Source organism: Equus quagga, chromosome 4 (assembly GCF_021613505.1).
Source record: "Equus quagga isolate Etosha38 chromosome 4, UCLA_HA_Equagga_1.0, whole genome shotgun sequence".
Classification (NCBI taxonomy): Eukaryota; Metazoa; Chordata; class Mammalia; order Perissodactyla; family Equidae; genus Equus; species Equus quagga.
In genome coordinates this window covers 99,087,854-99,101,963 of record NC_060270.1, presented here as the reverse complement: position 1 = coordinate 99,101,963, position 14,110 = coordinate 99,087,854, and the positions used below count along the sequence as shown (strand labels likewise).

At 39.1% G+C, this 14,110-nt stretch overlaps 1 protein-coding gene across 2 annotated transcripts in view; it reads left to right on the top strand.

Moving 5' to 3' along the window:
- Nucleotides 1-4,563: 4,563 nt before the first annotated feature.
- The window catches only part of ACVR1 (activin A receptor type 1), a 74,093-nt gene continuing 64,546 nt past the window's right edge, over nt 4,564-14,110 (top strand). The window contains exons 1-2 of one of the 2 annotated variants that reach the window (XM_046659603.1): nt 4,564-4,753; nt 5,909-6,096. The gene's annotated coding sequence lies outside the window, so the exon portion shown is untranslated. Of the gene's footprint in view, nt 4,754-5,908; nt 6,214-14,110 lie in introns of both variants that reach the window. The other variant, XM_046659605.1, reaches the window with a different exon arrangement.

The following is a 14,110-nucleotide window of genomic DNA, read 5'->3' as shown; positions in this document are numbered from 1 at the left end:
AGGCATGTATATTTCCTTGTCTTTCTATCTGCCTGTCTTTCTTGGAATCTTCTCTTCCCTGAAGTCACACCTCCTATCTGGTGAAGAGTTGACTAAGGTGTATTATGTTTTAGTCTGTAGCCTTCCCATCTGGTGTCTGCATTTCTTCTAAGCTGCCACCAGTGGGGGAATGAGTATGAGGTATTAGTCTTTCACGTTCTCTCCTTTCAGGCTTCTCTGCAGAGCCCTTTATAATATTTATTTTAAAATGGCTATTTTTATGAGTCAAAATGGTCAAATTTTGGCAATTTCTTATGATTCAACCTAATAATTCAACCCTTGTGATTCTCAGTATTTCTCACTTTCCTCTTCTTACACCTGCTCCTTAAATATTGAATTTATAATAATAGCTGCCATTTATTAGCACCCTTCATATGCCATGTACTCCCCACGCGGAAGCTCTGCGCAAAGTCCTGATGCCTGTTTTGCCAGTGGGAGATGGCAACTCAGACACTTGTCCCAAGATTACATGTCTAGTGATTGGCAGGACAGGAATTCAGCCCAAGAGTCCTTGGTTCAAGCCTAACCCTTTGATGCTGCTATATCCCACTGCCTTTGTTCCCTGAGTTTTATACTTCATTCTTTAGCCTTACATTTTTGGCACAAATAAATGAGTCTTTGGCGGACAGATAAATGGGATTTTGGTGGGCCACCAAACTGCTTCAGATGAGGGTGTTTGAGGTTATAAATTTTAAGCAGGTTATCTTCAGAAATATATTCTGATACTTAATTACATTCACTTCTGGCCACTCCACAGCGGATGCCTCTCATCTCAGCCAAATTATAATTTAAATTCTAGAGGAGAAAGGTGCTCTGATATTTGGGCTTTAAATCCATCCCTGGGGCCAAAGCATTAAGAAATCTAATCTTCATCCTGTCTCCACTTCGGCTGGTCTTCTCTCTGGGCTTTGAGACAGACCTCAATCTTTTCCATAAAACATTCTGGAGACTTGCCTGCCTCTTCTCCCCAACTCTTTTCTTCCAGCCTTTAAAAGTCTAATGAGTTTGATCCCTACTCAGTACCTAAATATATATGTGGAGAGAATAGTGTTTCCATGGCAGAATTTCTTCCCAGGATTTCTTGGTAAATTTGTGTTTTTCTAAATCCTGAAAAAAAGCAGTTAAGAGATCAGGTAAATGGGAAAAGGTGTTGGAATTCTCCTGTGAGAATGAGACAGTCAACATAGAGACATTAATAGACTGAAGGAATCCACTGATGTCAAGTTGAAAGCTAACCTGCAGAGTTGAAGGATAAAATTGACATTTCCCAGAGCCAGGACAGGATAGGGGCACAGAGGAGAGACCGGGTCATGATTGCTTGTAGCTGTTGCTATGCTATAAATGCGTTTGTGGCCCTGTCTGCTGCTACTGGTGAGTCATCCTCGCAAATAAAATAAGTATAAGTTTATATGCATGGCATATTGTATACAACGCCTGTGAGTGGTATTCCAAGAAATACGTTTCCGAAGCAAAATAAGTCTTTAAAATGGCAGTTTCAGCATGTGATTCTGTGTAGCGTTGTTAACCTTCATCTTAAATCCAAATGCAGGTTATTGTAGAGGTCAACAAACTTTTTCTCTAAAGGGCCAGATAGTAAATATTTTAGGCTTTGCAAGCCATATGGATTCTGTCACAACTATCAGCTCTGCTGTTTTAGTGTGAAAGCAGCCATAGACTATACGTAAAATGAACAAGTGGGGCTGTGTTCCAGTAAAACTTTTATTTACCAAAACAGACTGTGGGCTGGATTTAGCCCACGATTGGAATACAACCCAATAATGTTCACTGGCATTTTCCAGCAGTTGAATATTTGTTATAGGCTACAATTCTTTGTAAATACTGTTAAGTTTATTTCTTACTTACTTACCAGATTTTTTTTTAGATATCCAAAATAATGAGTAAAGAATGTTTGGAAGTACTTGAAGAGTATCTATAATTTTGAGAATTCTGGAGAAATTCCTGGTAATTTTTATTTCTCATTCCCAAATCCCAAAGATTAATATCTGATGAGAATTTGGAAACACTCGGAGAAGAGGATTTGCTGTATCTCTGTGTTCCTGATTCGATCAGCATTTATCTTTTCAATTCTCAACTTTATGTAGCTCTTCCTGTTCTTTCTGCTCCATGGCGTCCCCTGAGTTTATCAGTTGTCTAGAGCATGTGACCTGTTTTTGTTCCACTGGGAGATTGGGAATCCTGGGAACTGGCTGAAAGCCCCTTTCTCCAGAATTAACTAATAGATCATACCTGTGTTTCCCACATATTGAAGCATCTGGGATTATTCTTCAAGGATACTCGACATTTATATGTTTGGGTGTAGCAATATGATTTTAGAACCAGGACAAGAGGACCTTTGGAGTACCGTGCAGATGATTTGTGCTATTGTTGGGGGTTGGTGTGCTTTATGCTTTTCTACCATGCTGCTTTAGCACTTCTGTTATTCTAAGGGATGGAAAGCAAGGAAGGGAACTAAGAATATTTACTATGAGCATTCACTTCAGTTCTTACAAACTGTCAAGGTGCAATTTAACGTACTGACAATTAAGAACATAGATTTTGGAGTCAGCAAAATTTGAACTGATTTGCCACATTAAAAAAGTGTGACCTTGGACAATTTTACTTAACCTCTCCAATAGTATTTTCTTATCCTTCAAATGGGATAAGAATACCTTTCTCTCAATTTTTGTGTTGTTAGGATTAAATCAGATAGTGTAAGGATGTGGTTAGCACAGTGCTGGAACTAAGGGTCACATAATGATAGCTGGCGTTTATTGGTAACTCTCAAAGGTAAGAAGTTTATACCATTTCATGGAAAAGGAAACTGAAACTCACAGGTTAAATGATTTGTGTAAGATCACATTTAGTAGATTGGAAAACTGGGTTTAGCTCTTTTCTAAGTCCATGTTCTTGCTGCCATATGCTGCTGCTTAACATAATTTCAGTTAACAATCATTCTATAGCAAGATACACCATGGTTTATTTGTGTTATGGGCCTGGGTGGATAGACAGGGAAAGTATGGGATGATGTCTTTTTTTAAAATTGAGGTGTAATTAACATATTACATTATATTAGTTTTGGGTATACAACACAATGATTTGATATTTGTGTACATTGCAAAATGTTCACCACGATAAGTCTAGCATTCGTCACATACAAAGGATGATGTCTTGAAAGGGCAAGGATTTGCAGTATTTGGAAGCTGTAATTTCTAGAAGCCGAGGAGATAGTTATAATAGAAAAGTTGCCCTGATTTTTTTTTTTCTTGTTGCTTAGCTGCTTTGTTGATTGCCAAGAACTGGTTTGATTTTAAGTATCTTTTATGCTTGCCTGTTATTCAGGCCCCATCATATTACAATGACTTTGAAGAAATTATGCATGTTCTTTTCAATTGGATTAAAGAAAAATGTACTTCTCTGTTAAGTCTGCAATTGGAGTTAGAACATTTTGTTGGATTTCTCTTTTTCCCCTTCCTCACACTCACCCTCCACCACTTCACAGGAATGTGCCTCTAACCTTTATGGGTCAGATTTTCACGTGGCACGATTAGCTGCCAGTAATTAAACCTCCATAGCCAAGCAAATGAGTTGGCTAAGGTTTTGGAAAAAAACTCAGCTCAGCGAAAGTTTTGTGATGAATTGCTGGAGTTTGCTATATAGATATTTATTTCATAGCTCTGATTTTAATTGGTGCATATGTCTCTTTTTTTTCTTTTGCTTTTATTGTTTTAATCACTCGAGGTTTTGAACACAACTACTTTCCACTACCTTTCAGAATCTGCCAAGCTTGCTTATTGGCATGAAGGGTATTTGTGGGGAAATGAATCCTGAGTAGAACATTTGAAGAATTAAGTATCCAGAATTTGCTCTCCACTTTAGCTCCCATTTTACTAGCCTGTTCTTCCTCGTAGTACATTGGTTTTGACTTCAATCCATGGGTTGTTTGAGAACGTGATGAATTTTAAAGCAAATATTAAATTATGTTTAATTTGAAGACTTGATCAGTAGCTATTAATATGTAATATTAGAAATATGATGTATTAAATATATAATACATAATATATGTATATTATATAACATAATATAATAATTGTAGTGTAATTACTGGGCATGTTTGTCCAGTAACTCTTGAATACCACCTGTGTGCTAGGTACTGTGAAGAAAGGATATAGCAGAAGAATAATAGGTGATCCCTGCCTAGACTTAAATGGGTTTTGAGTCAAACCTAGTTCAAGGCAGAGGATTAAGTGCCAGATTGAGTCATATAGAATATAAATATCAGAGGAATTAGAATGGAAAGATATGGAAAATATAAGACTCATTAGAGAAGGCCCAACAGAGGCAAGGGAACCTGAGCGTGGTCTTGAAGGAATTCCATGCCATGATGGTGATAGGGCTGGGAAGATGGAAGGGAAATAGGAGCACCTTTGTAATTTAAAAAACAAAAAAAAATGTCACTCTCTGATTTTTAAAAAGATTCAGAAAAGTATGCACCAATGTTTCCTTATTTTCTTCCTTGTCTTAAGCTTCCCTCCAAAAAGTACGTCTAAGTTAAAGACATGGTTGGCCCTAGCAGGGCAGCCTAGCGCTGGCCCCTCCTGAAACGAGTTAGTCCTTGGCAGAGGGGAAAGCCGCTTCAGTGTGAATCCGCCAAAGTTCCCTGGCCCCAGGATCTCGGAAAATAGCAGGATTTCAACAGTTTGTCCTGAAACTCAAGGTTTGTGGATGCTGCTTAGCTGATGAGTTTGTTTTTAAGGATATCCACTCTAGAAATGGATTTTTTACTCTTTAACTTTGCTAAATGATTGCTGAAAATGTCAAATTTCTGGTTGACCTTTCTGAGGGAGGGGGTTATTTTTGTGTGTCTTGTTTTTCAGCGTGCCTTTTGCATGTCTAGATTTTCTTTTCAAATTGATTGTGAGCCTCAATTTAAACCAAGCGAGGAAAGGTTTGATATTATTTATAAGGCATTTCCCTTGAATTTCAAGGTTGATGTGATTTTCCTTCCAAATAATTAGGAATGCTGTATTTTGGGTTTGTTTTCTGCTTAGATTTATTTACGTGAACGTTTTCTTGGCAAAATGTTCCTTGAGGTTAAAAAAAAAGGGGCTGTTTTCCAAAAGGAGTAAATTTTTCAATGTTTTATGTTACTGAACTGTTTGAATGGGAAAGTTCGGTTCTAATAAAAATTTCCTCTTCCTTTGGCAAATGTTGATGTTTTTAAGGAAAAAGGAACTTGGGTGGCTTTTGTTTTTCGTGTCAGTTATCTAAAGCCCCCTTCCCTTCTGCTGCGTGCTCCTTCCCCACCATTGTTTCATGAGCCTTTGAACTAGATCTATCTGCCACTGAGAATTGTGGTTGAAAATGGACCAAAACCAGATTATTTCTGGGTGGATACACAAGAAATTGGTTGCTCTTGTACATGGGGTGTCTCTAGAAGCAGTGGGGGTCTGGAGAGAGACTTTCGTTCTATACTTATGTAGTGCTTGAACTTTTTTTTTTAACCAGGTACATGTAATAATTAATATATGCAAAGCCATTGTTTTGTTTGTTTGTGTGTGTTTTTATATGGACTAGAGTACATGGTATATGGGTTTTCAAGGCGCTTGATTTTAAAATTTACCAACTGCAGATCTTACTCTGTTTTGTATCACTTAGAAAAATATTTAAAGAACAGTATGGATCTGTGACCTCAACATACTGCATTTCACTATTTTTCAATAGTGAAATACTTGCCTCACTTATAAATCGGCCTTAGTTTTGTGGTCCCAATTGAAAGGCTTGTCAAGTGTACACTTCCTTTAGCCAGCACATTCACAACTGCATAATTTTCTTCTGCTTAGCTGGTTTTCTTTCTTCTCCCCTTCTGCAGCCCTGATCCGCTTGTGAGCATCACGTTGCCAGATCCAGAGCTACTGGAGAACTTCTCATTATTCCAGGAGACTCCAGGGGCCCCTCTCCCATTCCCCAAGTCTCCGGGTGAAGGAGGGAGCGAAGCTCTGAACAAGAGCACACTGCTTGAAGGACTTCAGGAAGCTATGACCGGGAGCCAGCTCTAAGGTAGCCTAGTCTGCTCTTCCCCAGGAGCTCTCAGAGCAGCGTTGCCAGCGACGGCAGTAGAGCCATTTCAACAAATCACCTCTTTTAATGTTCTTTGGCAGAGATCAAATCTACACGGTAAATTCTTAGCCACAATAATCATTTTATTGGTTTATATGAATCCAATCTAAGAAAGTTAGGACCCAGCCTAATAGTTCTTAGTTCTTGCGTTGCCTTGAAGGTAGACTTTTTTTGGTGGAGCTGCTCAGTTATTCTTTAACTTTGGCCAATTTGTTCAAATATTACCAACATTTCCCTATGTATAAAATGCCTCTGCCATTCTTTTCACCTTATAGGCCACTACTATTTTTCTATTATTAAATAGACTACGTTTTAGAGCATTTTTAGGTTCACAGCAAAATTGAGCTGAAAGTACAGAGAGTTCTCACATAACCCTGTCCTATATATGCACAACCTCTCACACTATCCATATCCCCTTCCAGGGTGGTACATTTATGACAGTAGTTAAACCTCTGTTGACACATCGTTCTCACCCAAAGTCCATAGTTTACATTAGGATTTGCTCTTGGTATTGTACCTTCTCTGGGTTTGGACAAATGTATAATGACATGTATCCACCATTATAGCATCATTCAGAGTAGTTTCACTGCCCTAAAAAGTTCTCTGCACTCCTCCTATTCATCCTTCCCTATTCCACTCCCTGGCAGCTGCTGATCTTCTTCCTGTCTCCATACTTTTACCTTTTCCAGAACTACATTTTTATAATGTGCTTCCTATGGAGTACTTTGAAATCTGTGTAAAGAAGTCTTGCTATCATAATGAAATGCTGTAAATGTTGTGTTAAGCAGTGGGGGTAGTACAAATATCTATAAGATGCTTCTGTGAGAGGAGGCCTGACGGGCTGAATGTTAGTGGGTGTGTCTGGTTTGAACTTGTACATAGAGACAGAAGCTAGTGACTTAGGATTAAGGGTTGCCAGGATTGGTCTATTCAGCCTCCTTAGGGCCAACACGTTTCTGGAAGGTCTCTAGTAGCTGTCAGGTGCTTTCTTTTTAAGGAAAGTCTAATTTATTATTTTAAAATGCTTTAGTCTTTTTATAAAAGTTCATTTTTGATTATTTAATTTCAAATAGTACAAAACAGTATAAAGTACGGACATATTTAAAGATAAATTTCCTCCCTTCTCTCTTTCACCCATAGCTAATAATTTGGAACACACACTTTTTCATGTACAAATCTTTTTCTGTACCAACAAAATATGCATATTAATTATGTTTAAAAATCGATAGAACATGACTCCACACTTTGTTTTGCAACTTGGTTTTTCCTTCCACTTGAGATGTTGTGGGCATTTTCCCTTTTAAGCAGAATTTTTCCTTTTCAGCAGAATCTCAGCCTGTGAAATGACTGCCTGGTGTTCCTTATATGGCTGTAACATAATAATAACCAGTCCTCAAGTGAGGGGTTAGCCTATAATTTAAAGGGGGATGTGGGGGGAGACCTTTCCCATTAGGGAAAAACAAAAGCCATGACTGTTGACATTGGACTTCTGTCATTAAGGATGTGCGTTTTTATTTTCCAAGGCAGATGATGCACAGCTTTGGGCTGTTGCCGAGGTGTCAGTTATGTCACATTTTCATCTTCTGGATGCCTGGAAGCGACTTCTTTGGCACTAGGCTGTGTTAATATATTAGCAGAGTTGTTAGTTCTGGCTACCATCCTTGGAGCATTTTGAGATATTTTCATGCCCGTTTAAGGTGGCATGAGGTAGAATTAGTTTTAAGAGGCAGTAATGAATAAAAGGGACGGAATCAAGAGACTGGCTTTATTTTGCATATATGTTTATTCGAGGGAGGAGGAGGAGATGATGGTGTTAGTTACTTGCTGACCCTGTTTTTCTTAATTATGAAACAAGGTTAAAATGATTAAGTTCAGTAGTTTCCTAGTGTGATTGACAGTGAGACTCAGCAGTGAAGTTTTCAGATATCTGGGGTTGGGAATGGATATTTGTATTATTCTTATTTTATAAAATATTTACTTTTGGGAAGGTAATATAATCAATGTTTGTACGGTTAAAAAGGTGCAAAAGAGTGAAAAATAAGTCTCCCTCCTCCCTCTGTCTCCCTAGTGCCCAGTTACCCTTCCTAGAGGCAACCATTGTTACCGATTTCTTGGGCATTCTTTCAGATTTCAGGGCATATATAATATACCAACACATAATACACTATTTTGTACCTTTTTTCATTGAAATAATGTTTCCTGGAAGTTTTTCCATATTGCTACTACATTCTTTTTTAATGGATGCCTAGCATTCCCCTGTAGAGATGTGCTGTAATTTGTTTAACCAATACTATGTTGATGGCCGTATAGATCATTTTCAGTTTTATTATCATGAACAATGCTAAAGGGAATAACCTGGTATGTCTATAATTTTAAACATGTTCATGAGCGTGTCTGTAGGATCCATTTCTAGTAGTGGAATTGCTAGGTCAAGGGGTAGTATGTACATTTTAATTTTGGTAGAAATTTATTGCCAAGTTGCTCTGTTCATAGAGCTTGCAAACTTTTAGATTTCACCAGCAATGGATGAGAACATTGCTTCCTCATAGCCTTGCCAATCACAGTATGATTGTCAAACTGATAGGTTTTTTCCTTTGCCAAATTGATAGGTGAAAAATGACAGTTCAGTGGAGCTTTAATTTGCCTTTTTTCTTATTTTGATTGACATTGAGCATCTTTTCATAAGTTTAAAGGCCATTTGTATTTACTGTTCTGTTCCCTCTATGTCGGTGTCCTTTGTCTATTTTCCTATTGGGTTATTTATCGTTTTATTATCAGTTCATGGGAGCGCCTATGAATTAACAAAATTAGCCCTCCCTTTTCTCTTTGTGATATGTGATATTTATATATGGTCATTTGTGTAAAAATTATTATTTTGCTGTGCAGATTATTTAAAATTTTCTATACTTAAATTTACCAATTTATTTGTTCAACATATATTTATTGAATGCCTCTACGTCTTAGGCACTTGTTCTAGGCAGCAGGTTATACAGTAGTGGAGAAAACAGCTTCCAGTTCTTGCTCCATGGAGCTTACTCTAGTAGAAGAGACAGTCAATAAAAGATGTTCAAAGTGGGTTCTAGAGATAAATATATAAACAAACATTTTGTGGCTTCAGGATTTTGTATTACAGTTAAAAGACCTTTTCCATTCCTAGAGTTAAAAACCTATCTCTTGGTTCCCTGTACTGTCATGTGGTTCTCTTTTTAGATTTAAATCTATGATCCATCTGGAATGTTAGGTATGAATCCAACTTAGTTCTTCTCTAGGGGCTCTATTAATTAGGGTAGGGCTGAGTTGCTGTAACCAAGGGACTGAAATGAGGCTGTAGTTCAAAGAATGTAGAAGTTGGTTTTTCCCTCACTTAACAGTCCCAATGTGAGCAGGACAGCCCATCTCCACTGCTCAGTGAGACTCAGCTTCCTCTGTCCTCTTGCTCTAGCAATTGTCACTGCAGTTATCTGCGTAGTCATAGCTGAGTTGCTACCATATCTGGGTTCCCTCAATGTGAAGGACAAAGGAGAGAGTCCAGGGCAAGTGATCAGAAGTTACATACGTCCTTTCTACTTCCATTGGTGGGAACTCAGTCATGTGAGCTGCAAGGGAGGGTGGGGAATGCAGCCACGGCTGGTCAGGATGTGCCCAAGAAGAAGTGAGGAAGGAATTGTCGTGGAAAATCAGCAGTCTCTGTCACATTGGCTAGTCATTTGAGTTTTACTGAATAGTCCCCAACTTTTCTCCTTTGATTTCGTTTGTGTTGTAAATTCACATATACATTTTTGTCTATTTCTGGGCTCTCCATTTAGTTTCATCCATCTCCCTGCTGATGTGTGTACCAGGATCACACTCTTTTTTAACTTTTAGAGCTTAATATGTTTTTTTCTTTTTGGTAGGGGTAGTTCCGTTTTACAGAATTTTAATATTTAAAAGTTGCCTTTCATAGAATTTTAAAGTTCCATTTTACAGAATTTCTTGTTTTTGTTTATGTGATTTTTAAAAAAAAATATATTTATAAAATATATTTTAAAAAATATATGAACTTTAAAATAATCATATAAATCATATGAAGTTTAAAATCACCACTCCCTCTCCCCTGAGAAGAAAACCTGTTTATCTTGTTACCCGGATTGTGTTACATGTATAGATAAACTTTGTGAGGGAGGGTTCACGTCTTTAGGATGTTAATTTTTCGTATTTGGTGATATTGTTGCATGGTGTTTGGGAAACGTTGATCTGGACTCTGCAATCTTTCTGTATCCTTGACACATGAAACTTAAATAATTGAAGTAAGAGAGAGGAAGAACCAACTTAGCATAATATGTTGTGTTAATTTTTTTTTTTAAAGATTGGCATCTGAGCTTACAAGTGTTGACAGTCTTCTTTTTTTTTTCCTTCTTCTTCTCCCCAAAGCCATCCAGTGCATAGTCGTATACTCCAGTTGTAGGTCTTCTGGTTGTGCTATGTGGGACGCTGCCTCAGCATGGCCTGATGAGCGGTGCTAGGTCCATGGCCAGGATCTGAACTGGTGAAACCCTGGGCCACCAAAGTGGAGCGCACGCACTTAAATCACTCGGCCATGGGGCTGGCCCCTGTTGTGTTCATTTTAATACTTGATTTCTGATTATGACTAGGTAACTGATGTCTATTTCTCTATTAGCAATTAATAAACTTGAAACTTGAAAAAATAGTTTTCCTGTTTGAAGGTAAAAAATAGTTGATATTTCCGAAGTTTATTGCATAAATTTATTCGTAACATAAACTTGGGCAAATTTTTGCATGTGTACATGATACGCAATGCTGCTACTTCCTCGGTGTGTGCGCACGTGTCAGTCTGCACCTTTTTTTAACAACACACATTCGGCTTTTCTTTCCTCCTTGTTACCTTTTGGTATAAAAACACAGATACAGATGTCCACACAAAGCATACATAGCTTAGTTAATTATTATAAGGTGAATATTTTCTGTGACCCCCACACAGGTCTAGAGACAGAATATTAGTGGCCTCCCTAGAGCCCTAGCACATCCCATGTCCGTCATAGCCCCCTCTTCCTCCAGAAGTAACCATTTTCCTAACTTCTCTAGTAATTGCTTCATTTTCTTTTTTATGGTTTTATCACCCGCGTGTGCGTATCTAGCCACTGTAGTTTAGTCTAGTACATCTAGTACATTTGTCTATTTTTTTTTTAAGGAAGATTAGCCCTGAGCTAACATCTGCCAATTCTTCTCTTTTTGCTGAGGAAGACTGGCCCTGAGCTAACATCCATGTGCGTCTTCCTCTACTTTATATGTGGGACGCCTGCCACAGCATGGCTTGCCAAGTGGTGCCATGTCCACACCCGGGATCCGAGCCGGCGAGCCCCGGGCTGCCGAAGTGGAATGTGTGCACTTAACCACTGTGCCAACGGGCTGGCCCCTTTTTGTGTCTTTTAAGTCCCTAAAACCTTAGATTCCTCCTCCAGCCCTTTCTTTTCCTTGCAGTTTATCTGTTGAAGAACCCAGCCATTTGACCTCTACTTTCCCTCTGGCTGGATTTGGTGATTACAACCTCTTGATTCACTTCAACTTGTTCTTTTTCTTTTAGTGGGAAATACTGTTTTAACACCACAACCTGGGCACCAGGAATGTTCACTGCCGCTGGGCAGGTCATTGTTTCTAGGCCTTTTTGTGGACAGAGGATAAATATATATATAAAATATGTTATGAGTTCATACTGATACTTCCAATGCAAATTCAGTTTCTGAAGTTCTTGCCTGACCTCTTCTGCATTACATCTGTATCTCCTTCATCCCACGGAGAGAGTTCTGGTTCTCCAGAGTCGCAGGGGAGGGTAGGATTTGAATTTGCAGTGGCTACTCACTTGCTTTCTTCTACGTTAGACACACAGTATTCTCAATACTACCACAATCCTAACACGGCACGACTAGTTATGATAGCTGAAAAGCGATAAAAACAATTTCTTTTTGGTATGCCACTCCCGTTCTCACCACAGTTTTCTTGGGGGGCTGTGGGGGGATGTTTATAGCTGTCGAAAATTGGGCAAATTTAAACACTGATTAGCTTTTACATGATATTTGGAGGAGGAATACTTTTAATTTTGTTAGGTGAGATGTTGGTTTTATAGTTGTGTTTATAAAAAGTCCTAATCTATTAGAGAGAATTTGTGGGTGAAAGGATGTAATATCTGAGATTCTCATTAAAATACCTCAGGAAGAAAATGGGCAAAATAGAGGAGATGATTGCTTATTTTTGAAACTAGGTGGTAAGGTGTTGTTCATTTTTGAAACTGTGAGGTCAAAAATAGAGTTTATTATACTTTTCTCTCTATTTCTATGGAACTTGAAATATCTGTAATAAATAAATTTTTTAAATTAATTTTTTTGTGTGTGTATGAGGAAGACTGGCCCTGAGCTAGCATCTGTTGCCAGTCGTCCTCTTTTATGCTTGAGGAAGATTGTCACTGAGCTAACATCTGTGGCAATCTTCCTCTGTTTTTTTGTATGTGGGATGCCACCACAGCGTGGCTTGGTGAGTGGTGTGTAGGTTCATGCCTGAGATCTGAACCTGCAAACCGCTGAAGTGGAGTATGCACACTTATCCACTATACCACCAGGCTGGCTCCTTTAAATTAATTTTATAAATAGTGAGGAGACAAGGACACATAGTAGGGGAGGAAGAAATAGACGGGGGGGGGGGGGGGGAAAAGAGAAAAAAAAAGGGGAATCCATTCTTATCCTTGGGGTTTGGTGTCGCCTCAGTGACCCTGAAGCTAAGAAACTGGGTAACATCTTGAGTGAGAAGAAGAGAAAGCTGAGATATGGCGCCTTGAGGAAAACCAAGATTTAAGGGGTGAGTAGCAGAAGAGGAAATCCCCATCCAAAGAAACTTCGAAGAAGGAAACCATAAAAGTAGAGACACCTGAGAGAGTGGAGCCTCCAAATCCCAGCCAGGGAAGAACCCAGGGGAAGAAGGGGGTCATTAGCCCCGCCATGCTATGGAATGGACGATTGAGTCCACTCTCAGCATCACTTGAATTGCTTGGGGGCTGGGGGATTCCTAGGCCTCATCTCAGATCAATCAAGTCAAAATCTCCGGAGGTGAGGCTTGGGAATCTGAGTTTTGAGGAAGCTCCCCTGCAAATCTGAAGGATAAGGTAAGGCCTACAAAGAGTTAGAATCTTAGCATTTCAATGAAACACTGGATGGAGGAGAGGGAGACTTGTGCAGATTGCTTTTTCTAGAAAGTTTTCTGTGAAAGGATGAAGAGGGTAGGTATGTGAGGACTTGGGCCTGAAGGAGGTGGTTGAAGTTGAAGTAGTTGTTGCTGAAGAAGGTAGTTGAAGTAGTTGTTGCTTACGATAATATAAGAGAGGCTTGCCTTTAAATGAGGAGAACAGGAATGGTTCCCCATGACTGAGTAGTCAAGCTAAGCATGAGCTTAGCCTCCCTACCACCAGAGAGATTATTTTTCCGGGAAGAACTTGATTTTTGATGGTTCAGGGGTAGCTTGGAAACGGTCATCATGGATTAGGTGTTCTTTTTATTTATTGTTCTTTTGGGTTACGTATTAAAAGAGGAATGGCACCAGAGTGTTTTCAGTTCCTCTGCATCTCAGATTCTGACTGGGCTAATGGGCCATCCCCGAGGAAGAGGAAAGAATGGGGTATGCAGGGCTCACATAGGCACTTTCCTCTTATTCAGTGCTCCCCTGCCCGTCTTCACATTCTCTTCCTCTGTTTCTCTGTTTCCTTCTCTCCTGTCAAAGTAGCGCTGTCATGTGTAGAACCTCCAAAAGGGGTTGTCTGGTACGGGGTGGTGTTTTCAGTTATTTGCTTTGGGACCAACGACTGGAGGGATTCCCACATTTTCATGATTTCGTAATCACTGTCTTCGAAGGTTCTGGAGAGAGGACTGAGGTGAGAATCCTGTTCCTCTTGTTTTCATCTGCCTCAAGGTCT